Source organism: Lonchura striata, chromosome 4 (genome assembly GCF_050655825.1).
Source record: "Lonchura striata isolate lonStrDom1 chromosome 4, ASM5065582v1, whole genome shotgun sequence".
Classification (NCBI taxonomy): domain Eukaryota; kingdom Metazoa; phylum Chordata; class Aves; order Passeriformes; family Estrildidae; genus Lonchura; species Lonchura striata.
This window is the reverse complement of record NC_140706.1, coordinates 60,342,850-60,359,580: the sequence shown is the minus strand read 5'-3', so window position 1 is coordinate 60,359,580 and position 16,731 is coordinate 60,342,850. Positions and strand designations below refer to the sequence as shown.

Sequence of the window (16,731 nt, the reverse complement as noted above, 5' to 3'; positions counted from 1 at the left end):
AGAAAAGATAGTTACTCCACCAGCAACATGAAGCAGACATGAAAATATTCAATGTGAGTGCTTTCAAATTCCCACAGGAGATCCCATAGGAAACTATCCCACTTTACACAAATTACTGTTTTTGATGGGTGGAGAAAGGGTTTGGACAATTAGATGATCCTCTCCCAGAGGGGTGGATGGGAGAAGAAAACAACTTCTAGCCCAAGTTTCAGGCAAACAAGAAATTACTCTAACTCTTCTACTAATTTCATTATTTGTATTACAGGTTCAGTGATGCAGTCAAAAAGGATCCTATTAAATATTTTTAATATATGCTTTGCACAGTTAGGCATAAAAATGGGCAGAAACCACAGTAAGGATAATTGTTAATAGTAAAAACTGTCTAGTCTATGACTACATTTTAAAAATTCAATTTATCTTAGTCAATATACCTCTTCCCAGCACCATTACTTAGTAACACTATAAAGAAATAACAAGCAGAGAGATTTTAATTTGCTTCTTTAAAAATATTTAGTCACTTACCCTCTCTGAGAGATACATATTTTCAGCAACTCATGTAACCAGTACAATATTTAGACCTTAAAACAAAAACAAACACAAACAGATTTTGGCATAGACGGCAGGGAGCTGTCTCTTTATTCCACCAGGAATAAATACAGTTTCCATGTATTACTAAAAGGCATGAAGTCTAAGTAGCTGCAATGCTAGAATGTGTAACAACATATTGTGCACTAACTTAATCTAGCTCCCTATTCTTGGAGCAAGTAGCAAAAACTTTCAGTTTCTTTCTTCAAGCAATGTGATTTGTGAAACAAAGTCTAGAGTTTTCTGCTGAATTACCCTTCTTTTAGTCAACAAATTCTTTCTTTGCACCTTCTTATGGCAGAAGATCAGATCTTGCTCAGCTTGGAAAAATGCATTAAACCTGGTAGAAAGAAACCTCAGTAACATTACAACACACATGCAAAAAGAAAACATGTTTCACATCAGAGTGCTGTAGAACTCATTAGAGAGCTTGTACAGAATCTGACTTGGCTTCCTTCATAGGTTTGGAAAATGACAAGAAGAAAAAAAAATATTAACTCTTTTATGTTCTCTTGGCAGGGCAGAAAGCATTCAAAAAACCACTGAAATAAGAATTCAAAAAACCAATTTATAACAGAAACCTGTATTCTGATATACAACATGTTTTTCAAGAAAAGAGGAAGACATTGGTATTGAAAATACCTCATCATGCCCAACAGAGTAGGCAGGGTTTTTCCTGACATTGTATTAGACTCCCTTCCTTACTTAGACCCAGCAAGGGCCAGGAGGATGGGTATCTGCAGCCTGTTCTGCGAAGTAACCTCTGTTACAGCCCAAAATACCCACTCTGTCAGAACTCCTCTTGGGCCATCCCTCTTGCTATTTGGCTGAGGGACTGCCCTTCCAAGAAAATCTCCCATGTATCCTGTACAGCCCACAGGGAAACTCCTGTCACATAACCAAAACCACCCTTTAGTTCAGCAGGTGGGGGGAAGCAAAATGAAACTGCAGGGGCAATGTAGAGTTTACCTGTGGAGGGGAGGAGGGCAACAAAAACCCAAAAAGCCCTTTGCCCTGTTTGTCCAGAGCATGAAGGGATAACCTTAACACCATCAGGATCTGCCAGCTCCTTCCCAGTGCTCCCCAAAGTTCAAACCAAGAACACAGTGTTCGGCCAGTTTCTACAGTGAACTGCAGCTTTTCCTCCGCCCACCTCCCCACTTGGCTTCTGGCAGACAAGGCACTGCTCCTTGCCCTTGAAATCTCAACTATCATGATTGCAGGAGTAAGAAAACAGCAAATTCTTACAGGTTTTCTAGATTTGAAAGTACTAGATTTGCCAGATTTATGGTAACTTTGCTGTTGCTTCCCCAGAAAAAACCCGCTTTCCATACATTAGATACCAAATCCTGTGTTAAAATACAAGTCTTTCTAAGCAAGTGTATCATTGTGAGAAAAGCCCATGGCAAAGGCTCTTTCCCAGTTTTAGCAGACATGCATCAACAATTAGATCTGCCCTTGTCCTGGTTAAGAACTCTTCTTCCCAATACCTTTGCAACTGTTTTTGATCTACTTAAAACCATACTCCTGAAAGCAAATTTAAACACCACATTCTTCATAAATTTTATCTCCACCATGTTTACAAAAAACACTAACACTATACAGCCTCTTAAGTGATCACCAGATCCTCAAATCCTGCTTTTTCACCAGAGATGAGAAACACATTGCTGAATTTTACTCATTCTTGCATTCAGATGCATATGTGATTCTACAAAGTCACAAAACACCTTTACTGCCTGCTGGTATCCTTGCCGTGCTTCTTTTACATATATTTTATATTGCCAAGACTGAAAAAAACTAAAACCAAGTTTGCCAAGGTAGTTGTTCAGGAAGTTGGGTAAGCCTGGTACACAGCAGGGCTAGGACAAGTAGGATAGATCAAAACTTCCACCCAGGTGTGCACAAATCCCTTCTGGTGTCAGCAAGCAGTTGGACTGAATCAGATGTGCTTTCAAAGATTATCTCTAAAACCGCAGCCTAGTACTTCAACCAAGGTCAGGAAGGAACTGTAACTTGATGATTCAGTCAAAACTCTGGCACAGATGGGATTGCAAAATATGAACTTCACTAAAATAACCTGTAAGATGAATACAAGGCTGTGAATCACAAAACTTGCCAGAACAGTGTTCACAAGGAGTTGGTTTTTTTTCCCTAAATCCTATGTAGGAAGAGACTCTTCACTGTCTCCAAGCTAAAGGCTTCTTACAGAAATCCTTGAACTATGACAAGACATTCAAAAGAAAAACACATCCAAAGAAACAGTTGTCAAGAGACATTATGAATTACCAGCCATCACAGTGGGTATTTCACTGTGCATCTTTGGAGCAGGTTTATTCATTTCATTTGTATTGTGGTGTACTTAAATTCCACACATTGTCCCACCAGGACACTAAGAGCACTCAGGAGTACAGGAGCAGCCAAGGATCTCAGTCAGCATTGTTAGATGACACAGACCAAGTCCTGAAAAATGCAGGAGAACCTCTAAGACCAGTCTGCAGCACTGGCCATGGCTTTGTGAACATCCACCTATCAAAGTAAGTTAGAAGACCTTTTCTAAAAGGTGAAAAATCTGGGGGAAACAGATTTTTTTTTTTCCCCTTTCATCATAAAACTCCATGTAACTCCCTTTTTCCACAAAGACCATTCCCTTTCCTGACTTTTTGAATTTTCTTTAGAAAACAGGTGTTGTTTACAACAATAACAAACACACATCTGTGTGGGTGTGTTAATACACACACAAAGGCAGGATAACTGAAACCTCTTCCTATATTTAGATCTGTCTGGTCAGCTCTAATTGCATAATTTAATCAAAACCCTCTCCAAGGGAAACACATCCATATTCATCAGAGGCATCAAAGGAAACATCTTTACAAACTATATCCTTTTACAAACCAACACATGGTCCCACATCACTTGTCCAATTGTTGAATTCCTCCTTTGGGAAGGGCATGGAATTTTATTTCTTTTTATCAGCTGAAAAAAGCATTTCCCTCCAATTCATCAGCACAGGGCGGGAGGAACTTCCTTCACAGGTGAGATGTGGAAAATTTACTGACATGTCACTTTCAGGGGTTTTTTTTAGGCAGTTAAAACATACATCTGCAGCACAAAGGAAAACCTTTAAAATAGAAAAGAAAGAAAAATGCCCATCACCACTCAGACATCAAATTTTTTGAGTGACGCTCATAAAATGCAAGATGTGTTTTGTCTTCAGAGAACAGGACAGTCTAGCACAAACTGCATGAATTTAAAAAGGGATTTGTTAGCCCTAGCCAGAGCAGTGTTCCAATAGGGTACATTTTAAGGAGGGGAACCCCACCAAATGCACTCCAGTTATGCTCAGCTGAGGCAAGTCACTGCTCCTACAAATTATTCATTTCACCAAGAGCCTGCACCAATACAGTTACATCAGCTGCATTAAACCACTTCTAAAGACTGTGACCCAGACCTCATTTATCAGAGATTAAGTAAAGACGTTAAATTACAACTCAAGATCCCCAGCTTTAAAGCAGAATCCTTCACCAAATCAGAAGATGACAAAAACTGAGAAGAAAAATTACTTATTCACTAATAAAAGAGTTATTGGGTCAAGCCTCAGCAAAGCAGAACAAACTGATGAAAATTAAACCAAAAAAAAGTAATGCTGTTAAATTAAATAAATCTTTCCACAAATGAGTCCTCCACTCACCAATTATGCACCTGAAATAAGAATAGTCAGTTTGCCAGTGTTAAAGATATTTCAGTGCATTTCATGTGATGCATGCTTTACTTTGTTTTTAAAGGATTCTTCCAGCTTTCCTGGTTTTTGCCCTATCTGTAAAAACCAAACAGCTATTTTTCTGCCTTTAAACAACTTTTAAAATGCTGTACCTTCTTCATGTCTTTAAAATGTCTACGTCAAATTTCATCAAGTGCCCTGCAATTCACAACTACCATTCTGGACAGAGAAAGTGTTTAAAGATGACAAAGCTTTCCAAGCCATGTTTATACAACTCAGACACAAACACCAATATTTGCAGAACTTCCACCGTCCAGTGAAACATTATTTAATTACAGCATGCCACGTGTGGCCCACTGAAAACCAGGACAGGACTTAAGATGACACAAAGCCCAAGCGTGCTCCAGGTCCTCAGGACACTGAGGAGCAGCTGCACAACTGATCACAGCAAATACTCCCTGGCAGTTCCTTGGTATTTATCAAGCCATCCTAAGTCACAGAGTCTTTATAAATGGAAGATCACAGTGTTTATAGATGCCCTTTCAGCTCCCACACAAGACAGTTAAACTCTTTAAAGTTTACGATTTACAGGCAAGCACAAGACAGGGATCCACTTGAGACCAAGTCAAGGACACTTTGGGTTAACACTTAAAATACACCCACAAACACATATAAAGGGTTGATGGCAGCCTTTACCAGCAGTTGAGGTACAACTCTGAGTGTGCCTACACTAAAAACAGACCCAGAAGTCACAGACACACCTTTCCCCCTCCAAAAGGGCAAAACAAGGGCGCAGACATACACGAGTCAGAAAGATCCAAAAAACTGTGGGATGAGGCAAAAGCAGCTGTCACAACCCTGTGCCAGAACATCTGCAGAATCTCACGTCAAACTGTTTTCTCATATTCCTGAGATCAAGGCTTTGCAGCGTTCTGTACAAAGGCTTCAACCCACAGATAGGAACTGATAGCTAATACAGCAGTTGGGAACAGCATAGCTTGAAAGGAAGTGGGAGATATCCTCCTACAGTGCTTACTGGGAATATAGAGGTTTTACAACAGGAGAAAAGGGCTGTAATCTGTCTGATTCCCTGGTTATCTGTAAGCTTTTCATGACTTTTGGAAGAGGAATCAAGGCACAAAAAAAATTACTCATTACCCTTCCCTTATCTGCAAGCTTTTCTTCTTAACAGAGCCTGTATGGCTCTGCATATGGCAATAAGACAGCCTATTAATCACTCCACCATAATTTTTTGAGACCAGTTTGAAGTTTCAAAAGTCAAGTTTTGCAAAATTGCAAGTCTCTTACAGCTGAGACACCAAAACACAGCATTTTCCAAACAGCTTGTGCTCTGCAAGGTCAGCAGCAGGCTAGCTTAAAACAGCCATAATGCTTCCAAATTTTCCACTGCTGCCTGCTACTGAACAGTCACAGCTGGCCTGGCATTGAGGATGGACAGAAGAACTCCAAGTTTCAAAGTTGCTCGCCAAGACTACTTACTTCTAGGCTACAAGCTAGTGCACAGAAAGCACACACAAAGATTTCAGACTCCTTGTATTTTAGCTATTCCATAGATGTCTTTAATTCTGGGGCTGAAACCAGCACTCCCTAGCTCCCAAGATAAGAAGTGTTTAGGCTCAAACAACCCTGACTGCTGGCTGGCCTGGAAGATTAAGAGTCCTCATGTCCCAAATCAGTGAAAGTAAGAAGGCAGACAAAGGTGTGAGGGAAAAAATCAGGAATATCAGACTTGAGCCAAAGCAGCCTGCCACCAGCACTGCCACTTCTCAACTGCTCCCTGCTCACAAAACCACAGGAGATGCATTGGGTCTGACCATGGGCAAGAGTCATTCCTGATAAACTGGTGGGGAGAAGGGCAAAGGGAACAGTTATCCTGTCAACTGCAGTAAATAGCCCTGGGACATTTTTGCCAGTTATGCTGATGCTTTCTGCAAAGAAGTCTCTAGCCAAGCCAAAAATAAAAATGAAAAAAGATGTTACAGTCAGATTCCCATATTCTGAAGAGTTCTCCAGCACAGCAGAAAGCTACAAGGGAATTCAGTGAGTACCTCATTCCAGCACTAGGAAAAGTAGTAGCTCCTGCTACTAGGGAAATACCTACAGTTTGTAGTTTAAATCTGCAGATAGTCTAATTCCTTAATGTTAATAAATATACTACAAAGATCCAAGCAACAAAAATGAGTAAGGGCTTTTAAGCACATTTACCATATAGCACCAAAACAAATGCTTTCTAAATTTCTTTTGAGAAAACTGTATCAAAAGCCAAAAAATTTGGAAGTGATTTATGTAGTGGTGCAGAACCCAGGAAAGTTACAAACACTGCACTGGCTCACAGCACAGATCAGCTTCAGGTGTCCTAACTGTCATCACTGGCAGTGATTTCTGGCAGCACCAATCTGCCCTTACAGAAGGGTTTTTAGTGGATTTAGTATTTGCCTTTTCTCTGATTTCTTGACAATGCTGCTAACTGTACCCAGTTTGCCAATTGTTTCAAGTAATTTCATCCTCTAAAGATGAAAATAAAGTTTTCACTACCAAGAAGTTAAACTTGGACATTCTTTTCCTCCTGTGGAAAAACACTTGCCCTGTCTCACACAGGACACGCACTAGATGTGTTCTGCTCATGCAGTTGCATTAAACTAGAAAAACATCTCTAAGACAGCTTGCAGTTTATACTAGCAAAACAACACTTGTCCAGGAAAGCTTAAGTGTTGCTCTCCATCCGTCCTCCCTCACCCCCATAAAAGATACTGCACCATTAATCACTGTCGTTTTCCTGCCAATAGAGCTACATTGGGGCTTTGTGGCTGACGTAACTGCTGGCAGTCAAGTCTCTCCCTGCTAATCACCAATATAAGTATCTGAGAAAAAAACCCTGTAAATTAGACCTTCCCTTGGCAAGCACTTTAAGGAAGGCTTCATCTGGGAGTGCTACAGCACTCGCCTCTGACTTGCTACCTCCAGCAGCTGCCTTGGGCCAGCAAGGTCACAGGTCCACAAGCCAATGAGCAGCCCCAAGGGCTCGCTCCCACTCAGAGAGAAAAGGTTTCCCTTTACTCCCTTGCACCAGCCTGGGTAGTGCAACATAACTTCCCCTCTACCTGCCAGTCAGTTCACCCCCTAACCTGGCAGAACCAACATAAACTGAAAAGCACCTTCTGCGGGATCAGCTCAAAGCACCAAAGCCACCCAGCCAGCCTACAGGAAGAAACTCATGGCTGGGACTGAGAGAAACCCACCTCTTAAGAGTTCTTTCCATCTCAGGGAGCTGCCACCCTCAAATCTTAAGTGAAATCCAGGTCAACGATGAGCTCACACTCAGACGTGAGTACTTCAGCTGATTTGCAAAACCTGCTCTCATCCCCAGAGCAAGGAGCCCTGCCTTGGCTGGTTCTGAATAACCAAACACTCCAGCAGCAATTCAATCCCCCCTCTACTGCCACTGCCTTCTGCTCTAGTAAGTACACAGCAAACTTGGGGAAAAAAGAGCGATTTCATGTCCATCTATCCAAAAATACCACACACTGCAAAGTTTTAACCCGAGAGCATTTATAAAACATTTTCCACATGAAATAGAATACGACACATTACAGAAACTATAATTCCATTATCCTAAGTTTTAAGCTAATAAAGACAAAGACTTTTCCTTTGGCTACTACATCCAATAGAAAGCACTTAACACTGACACTAGCTACCACAGATAATAAAGGGCCTGTTATTAAATATGCCAGACTGTAAAGCCAGCAGCAGGCAAAAATGCAGAACAGGAAACTGCAACAGTCAAGATGGCAACCTATATGTAAGTCAGCTTTTCCAAGACATTCAGCAAGGTCAAAATTCACATTTTTCAGATTAGTGTACTTCATCACTGCATTCACCAGGTAATTAGCAGAACTAAGATGATGACATAATCGAGGTCTGTTCTATCTTTCTATCTATCACATATCTATCTTCTTAGCGATAAAAAGAAAAAGAAGTGTCTGGCAAAAGCAAGAGACTGTGTGAAGGGAGATGAAATTTTGGACTTGAATGTTGGAGACTCATGGTAAGACCTCCACTCAAGTTGGATGTCTGTCCCTCCCATCTCTCCCTTCCCTCCATGTACAGGGGAGCAAGCACATTTTAGATGTGTTTGGGATTCCTAAAATACTACCACACATTTGAAATTAACCAGTGTAATGGTATTATGTGTGTAGCAATCCCTGAAGCCATCATGTACATGTTGGCAGGTCTTTTCATGTTCAAATAAATTTCAAATCTACTTTATTCACTGTTGGGACACAACAATAGAGCAGTTGTCACACAACTGGAGAAACAGAAGTCATCCAGATATGGTCCTGGGCAACCTATATGGCCATGACTGAGCATGGGGCTGGACCAGATGATCTCCAGAGGTCCCTTCCAATCTCAACCATACTCTGATTCTGTCAAGTTCTCAAAACAACCACCTGCCAATTTATTTGGTCACACATCAGAAAAGTAACTGGATCAAGAAAACTGTATAGAACTCCACTTGCCTTGGCAGAACTACAACACCACATCAAGGGCTACCAAACTGAGGTAGGGACTGAACTCTGCTTGCTGTGCACAGGCAGACACACAAGAAAGCTGCTTTCTCCCCGATTTTGACCACTTCAGAGAATCCAGAAGCCTTCTGAATTGCCTCACTCTTCCTCCCTTCATGCTTGTACCCCTGAAGTTTGGCTTCATGTATGGCTCTGTTCGATTAAAACACAAGTCCCCATCACTGTCACCTTGCTTTACATACAGCCTTGGTAAGAAGCCGCTTTTCACCCCATTTTTCACTGCTTGTGAGCTACTGGAAGATTCTGATCTACAGAGGTTCCCATCCCATGCTCATCACTATAGCACCAGATACCTTAAGCAGCCATGACTAAGGCCTGTCCTGTTCACGACCTGTTTGTCACCCAACCTACCTGCAAAGGCAGGATGGATTATTTTATTACACGTGAAATTAAATCAACAGAAAAAAAATCATCTTGTAGTTTGTAGTTTTACTAACCTAAATAAAGCCCTTCCTAGATTAAAATAAATCCAAACCCACCTTCCCCGAAGTATATTTCAGCCCAGAAACCATAACAGTGGTAAAAATATGTCAAATTTCACACCAGAGCATTTAGGTACCAAAAGAAATATCCTTCATCTAACAGGACTGTGTTTTATTGATGAGCCAGTTTTAGTAATTTTCAGGACCTACAGACAGCAGACTCTACACTCCTAAGCAGGTGCTAGTGTGTGGCCTAACTTAAAAGTAAATTTCTTGCTTCATGGAAGACAGCTTGGAAACCCTTGGAAAAAAGACAACTGGCCAACAGTGAGCAAGAGTGTTCTGCCAACTATTTTGTCCTACCAAACCACTAGCAGAGTTTGTTTTACAACATATTGGGAGGGCTAGAAAGAAAAGGACAAAGAGTTAAAAAACAACAGAGAACAAAAGAACCCAACCCATATATTTGTTGCTATTCTTCAGGATATAATTCTGGAAAAATCTCAGGGACATCCCAGAGAATTAAACCATCAACTGATAAGAGCAGGAGATGTCAGTTCCACACCACCTTCCATGCTCACTCTTGCACACATTACCATGTTTATCTTGACAAAATTTTGAGAGCCCTCTCTCCCCTGCCACAGAAAATATGTCCGGTTACAAGCTACTTATTTTTCCCTCAACAGATCAGTTGAAGCAAAGTCCTTACTAGTAAGATGCATGTAAGACAACAAGGGCACTTGATCCTCCCACGTCAATATTCAATTGAAACCTAACAGACACAAAGGTGAAATACACTGGCAGAATGAAGTCAAATATGCAGCTCATGAACAGCATCTGACCAAACAGCAGATGTTTCCTCCTCCTATCACCCTTAGGAACACATTTAAGGGGAAGCCACAATTTGTTGTAACATGATTCTCCAGTTATTTACTTCATTAACCAAAACTGATTTTAAGCTTTTAAGCATTTAAACAGCATTATAACTTTTTAGATATAAATAGTTATTACATACACAGACCTTGATAAATTTACAGTCTCTTCTCAACTATATATAGGTGTAGCCTACCTTTATCTGGTCCAAGCAATTTAACTTTCAACAGCAGTGACTATTGTTTTAGGTATTCATTTGTGCAGACACACACATACAGCATACCTATCCACCTGAAGGATCCTACATATACACCATTGCAAGAATAAAATATCTTTAAGAGTCTCATACCTTGGTTTCAACATGCTACACCAGATAGAATGCTGATATTATTCTCAATGCCTTAAAATGCTTGAAATCACAAACCTGAAATTATTTACAAGAAAACCATATCACTAATTTAACTTTTCATGTCAGCAGAGAAGAATGAGATACCAGTTTGCAGTGTTGAACAAAGTGAGAAAGAAAACCAAGTAAAGGTATCATCAGCTAGAGTCACTGCATGCACCAATCAATCTGAACATACAAGATTCCCCGAACACATGGGAAATTTCTCAGCCTGCTACAGAAGTGTCAAGTGTGTGCACATATGCTTTTTTTGCTTTCATCTACTTAGATATCTCCTTAAACATATACGTCAGTCTTGCCACCTCTGTAGAAAGAAACTCTGTAATGCTGCAAACCCTGAAATCCAAGTTCTGCTCAGGGATGAAATCTGTATTGAGCTGAGACCTATATTTTCAGCTTCCCTACAAACAAGTTCCAAGTACTGAAGGAAGCAAGTCCATCAGTCAAAACTGGAGGGCGGATGAGATTCTTACACCCATGCTGGGGAAAGACACGAGGAGTCGGTGACAACTCTCATGATTCTGTTTATAATAACTTCAACAGTGCAAAAAATTTAAATGGGTATCTTATTTTCAAGTTACCCAATACTGGATTGATAGCCCATAGACCACTTTGATGTGGATTGTCATTTTAGTAGTTTTAATGACAAAAACATGCAACAAGTGATATACTTCTGAATACCATTAAGTGCTATAATTCAGACTGTCTACACTGGCTTAGACAGTCTCATCTGCTGCCATATTGGGAAGAGTGTTCCCCTTATAAGTACAGAAATATGAAATAATGCTTCAGAAATCACTGGTGAACCACATTAATCATTTGCTTACATGCCAACTCAACATAATTGTTGGGTTTGGATGATACTGCTTTGAACAGTGCCTAAATATAATGACTTATATAAAGGCATGTTTAAAAATAATTTGTTTTTCTCCTTGTACTCTAGACTTTGCCTGTGCATGCTGGAGAATGGATGAGGGAAGAACCAAATGGAAGAGACATCTGTTCTAATATCACTCTCCCAAGTGGATAACAAATATTGGAATACGTAGTCCAGAACAATTACAGAGTTATGTCAGAACAACCAAATTGTGCAAGTATCCAGAACAACTCTACTGGCCAGCTTCCCTACACTGGCAAGTCTAGAGACAGAAAGAAAAAAGCTTCAACTCTTTATCTAAACTAAGCTTCTACACAGTCTCCCAAGACAGCAGTCACCAGAAGAGTACAACTGAGCAAAGCAATCCCTGCTTGCAGAAAACCCTTTGGAATCTAATGATAGCTCAACCCAGCTGCTGTGTGGCACTACAGCCCCACAACCCTTCCAGCAGAGCAATCCCACTGCCACAGTTCCTGACATATCCTTCCACCTTTCCCAAAATCAAAAAAATAATACAAATGGACCCATCTCCACAGCTCAACGGAGTTTGGCGTTTCATGCGTGGAACACTTGACCTCACACGGTCTAATTAGGAGTACTGTGCTCAACCTTTGCTCCCATTAAACCGGGAGGAACTTCCAGTGCCAACACATGCAAGTGACAAATGGATGCAGGGAGAAAATCCCGTATGATCTGGGGTCATTCTAGAAAATGTTTTCATTCCTGGAAATCAGCACACTTTATGAAGCCTTTGCCTTCTCTATCCCGTTAAAAAACACGTGGGGCATCCCCCACTCAAATACACAGCAACCTGAAAAAGCTTCTGTAATGCAAATTACCATTTGTCTGAGGAGGAGGAGGATAGGGATCTTTGTGACAGCCATTAGCCAAGGGTGTCCTCACCCCTGAATCCACCCTCTGTAAAGCCCTCTGCAGAAGGCCCAATCGAACATTTTCTCTGGTTATTTCAAATCTTCAAGAGTAGCAACATTCCAATGGAAACAGTTATACCTCAAACTGTGAGGATGCAACACTAAAACTTTAAAAATATCAATTTACAATAATTTCCTTCCCATCCCAGGCAAGACCCTCCCTTCTAATGTAAAAATTCTCCCTCTGCTGTTGTACAGCTTGGGCAAAATAGCTTGAGAATTGCAAGATGCCTGTGTAGATGAGCCTGTAAGTCACCAGCATTTCAAACCTCGCTTGCCAATCTGGGGTTTCTATTTTAAACTCAAATTTTCCACCCAGTATATTTCAAAGAAAAACTTCTAGGAACTACATATCATCTTTTAATTATTAAGACTGGTATGCATTCAGTTTTTTACTTATACACAGAAGAAAGGACAGTGGAAGAACATTAGTCTGCTACTACTACAGGGAAAAACAGTAAAGCTTTTATGGGCAGAACAGGCCTTTCCCCACTCTGAAAGCAAAACTGAGTGAGTTGGTAATGAAAACCTAAACTAGGAATTAAAAAAAAATAACCAGAAACAAAACCAACAAAAACCAAAACCTACACACATCAGATCACTTCATTGACCATAAAGCAATTTGTGCAATCTGACTTGGATTTTCACAGATTAAAATCTGTCTCTCTCTCCAATACAGTAATTTCTTCATCTGCACTGACACAGCAGAAGACAGCTCCACATCCACATTTTAAAAGCCACTGCACTCCAAAGTGAGCTTTAATTCTTTTATCTGCCACTCAAAAAACACCTTAGCTAAAGCACATGCTCTTGAGGTGCAACTGAACCTGGAGACTAATAAATCTCTTACCACTAGTGACCATTTATTTTGTCTGCTTCACTTGCATGCCTCAAAATTATTTTTTTTTACTTATATTTATAACTAAAAATAAGGTACATTTCTTTCTGAGCTGGATGAACCTCAGGAGATTAAAAACTCACACCACTTCAGGTATGAGGAGTTGGTTTAAACACTAACAAATGCAAAACTCTCAAATCCCCAGGCAGCACACTGACTAGCAGAAAGAGAAAAAAAATATAGTTTTTGCAGGACTTTTCCCAAAACACATCATAGTGATTTTAGCAGCAGAAACAGCAAGACCTAAGATGCTGAGTATTTAGCAAACATTTTACTAACTGTGGCATGCTGTTTTCTAGGGCTGTTTGAGGAAAACACGAATCTGAAGCCACAGTTGTCTTCACTAAGAAAAGTGACCTATGCCAACTCATATTCAAAATGACAGACTATGTTCTAGAAGAAGTTTGGCCATATAGTTCAAGAAATTACTACAATGCTCTGTCAGATCTGCAGGAATGTTTCAACAGGCAGTTACAAAATTCAGTAGGATAGAAATAATAGGGGGAAAAAAGCCAAATAATTGGCTTGTTTGCCTGTTTGTTCGTTTGGTATCTGATAGCACAGTCTGCAGGTAAAGTCTAGCTGAGCCTTAAAAAAAGGATATATAAATTTCAGAGATTCACTCACATCCACTTCCCCACTCATATATCCCGTAGCTGCATATTCCTTCATCTATTTCAGCTCCTAATGACTGCAAGGAAGAGGTTGAGAGTCAACCTAAATTGGTTTTACTCTTCACAGGGCACAAACTTTAATTTCAACTACTCTTTACATAATTTAAATAATACACACGGTGCTCTCTTTATTTGATTCTCAAACCAGCCGTATCTCAAGCACAATGGGACATGTCACCGACACTTGCTTTGCTGCCCTCATAATATGGTTTAATTATGATGACTGAACTAACAGGCTCACATCATAGACTTTTACAGGTTGACCCTGTGTCATCCTGATGTATCATTTTGCACCAGTTCAGTGCTGTAAATCAATTTAAGATCTCCAGCAGGTTGAAAAGGCTGGTAATGATGCTTTCTCTGCAGTCTCTGGGGACTCCACATTATACACAACTTACATTATTTATAAAGCTGAGATGATGCCTCCATTAGGCCTGTAAGACTACTCAAGTGATATTTTACGCACACAGCTTGGGCTGCACAGAGCAGAATACTGGCAATATGTAATATCCAGTGCATTCATGATTTAATTTAAAGAAAAATAACCAAAACAGTTGTAACCCCTTCATTTTTTTAAATTTACATCTTTATAGCAAGCAAAGAAATTAATAGTTTAATCTGAATAATTTTCTAGTACTCAGAAACACAAGTAGCACTTTTATTAACCTTTGTATTGTTTTTCTTCATGTTCACCTATTCTGTTTTCAAACTACAGAGGAAAAACAAACACCAAACTCATCAGTTTCAAATAGTTGATTTGATAGTTACTATTTATATGAAAACAGAATGATCTCCATCTGTTTACTCAGTCACTTGTCTCAAATGTATCAGATCATCACATCTTCAAGGGTATACAAAAAAACAAGTTGAACAGAACGGAATAGGAAAAAAATGTATTTGATTACATACCCAATGGTAATGGGGTCAAAACAGATGCAAGGACAAATCCCTACCCTTAGGGTAACCTGATCAGCCTTGAACTGATCATTTCTCATAGCTGTGGAAGGCTTCTGGATCACCCAAATCAAGGGAAATTTCTCTCAAGTGCCTACTTACAGTCTGAAGTAAATTGCAAGACTTCAGCCCTAAGACCACAGCAAGGACTCCCATAAGGGCCAGATCACTCTCATTTTCATACTGATGTTCTTTCAGTCATAACAGAGAAGTAAGCACCCAAAACCTGCACTAAAATCAGATGGGAACCTTGGAAAACCTTCATAGCACTGCTCTCTGGTTTAAGGGGGAAATTAAATACTAATCAGCTGCAACTAAAAACTCACATCCCATAATTCAGCCAAATCATTACTCACAAGTAAAAGAAAAAAATAAGCCAAACTTATGTTCCCTCACATGATTTGCTCCTATTGTTTGACATGACAAGGTGCATACAGTCAACCACATGAAGAATTACAGACACACACCTGCAAAGAAAAGTGTTCTCTGTGGGCTCGGTAAGCTACTGTTTTTAATCTTACTCCTGAATGCTGCTTGAAAATACATATAATTATTGGAAGAAAAAATTTTAAACAAGTTTTCTTTTCTGACTTCCCCTCTGTGTGCAAAACAGACTCAAACTATCAGCTATGACCGCTCTTTCCTAAGAAGCATGTTAGTTTTAAGGTGCAGTATCTTTGAACACTGACATCCATTAAACACTGACATGTTTCAGGCAATGATCTTTTCCATTTGCCTGTATCTGAAATACACATTTACTTTTACTCCTCCCCATCTGGCTCTAACAATACAGTTTTCATTAAGCTCTGTTGAAAATACCTCCCCAAATAAAACTGTAGACACGCAGTGAGCATCATGTTATCCTAAAGTACACCAAAATAATGATTAATTTTCAGAATAAGCTGTTGTTATCCAGATACTGTAAAAGCAAACTGTAAGGTCGGACTGTGTACCTTCTTCAGATTGATCTTCTAACAAAAGAGCAATCACAGCAACCCTGCCTCGGTCAGAACTCTCTCTGACTTCAGTTTATATTAAAAAAAAAAAAAAAAAAAAAAGTCAGTATTTGGCCCAGATCATTTTGAACGCATGACTGAATATTTCCATGCCAGTAAATTTTAATAAGCTTTAAAGATCTATATTCAGGATAAGATTATTTGGCTGTACAAGTATATGAAGCAACTATACTGAAGAGGGGGAAAATCTCAAGCATCCAAACCCTCTAACAGGGAAAAGAAAAAAAAAAAGTGAACTTTCCTTGACCTCTAAGCGCAGATTTGTCATTAAAGAAGAAAGAAGGGGACGGGAGGGAAAAAAAAGCAGGAGGGGAAGGGGCTGCGGAAAGAAAGGAAGGGAGAAAAAAGAAGAAAGAAGATAAATTAGAGGGAGAGGGACGCGGCCGGGCCGCGGCGGGAGGCGAAGGGCTGCTCCCGCACACACAAAGGCGGCCCCTGCCCCGGCTCCGCCGCGTCCCCGCGATGGGGCCGGGGCCGGGGCCGGGGAGGAGCCGCAGGACGGCGCTTCCCGGCAGGGAAGGGCTCTGCCGCCCGCCGGGCCCGGCGCGGCACCTACCCACCAACTCGGAGCCGGGAGCGGTCCCCGCCGGGCCGCCATCATGCCGGGAGGCGAGCGGGAGCACCGCTGCCCGGAGCCGCTCCCGCCGCGCCGCACGGCCCCGCCGCCGGGAACACCGCAAGGACCGCGGAGGAGGAGGAGGAGGAGGGGAGGATGCGCGGGCACAGCCGCCCGGCCTCGGGGACAGTGAGCGGGGAGAGGTGCGGGGGA

General features: G+C 40.8%; 1 protein-coding gene across 5 annotated transcripts in view; it reads right to left on the bottom strand.

The window, feature by feature from the left end:
- Positions 1-16,731, bottom strand: part of SMAD1 (SMAD family member 1) — a 98,075-nt gene that overhangs the window by 27,671 nt on the left and 53,673 nt on the right. Inside the window, exon 1 of one of the 5 annotated variants that reach the window (XM_085579211.1) lies at positions 16,519-16,642. The exons of 2 other annotated variants lie outside the window; for them this stretch is intronic. The gene's annotated coding sequence lies outside the window, so the exon portion shown is untranslated. Of the gene's footprint in view, positions 1-522; positions 11,631-16,518; positions 16,643-16,731 lie in introns of those variants that run through there. 2 more of the 5 variants (XM_085579214.1, XM_085579215.1) reach the window with 2 other exon arrangements.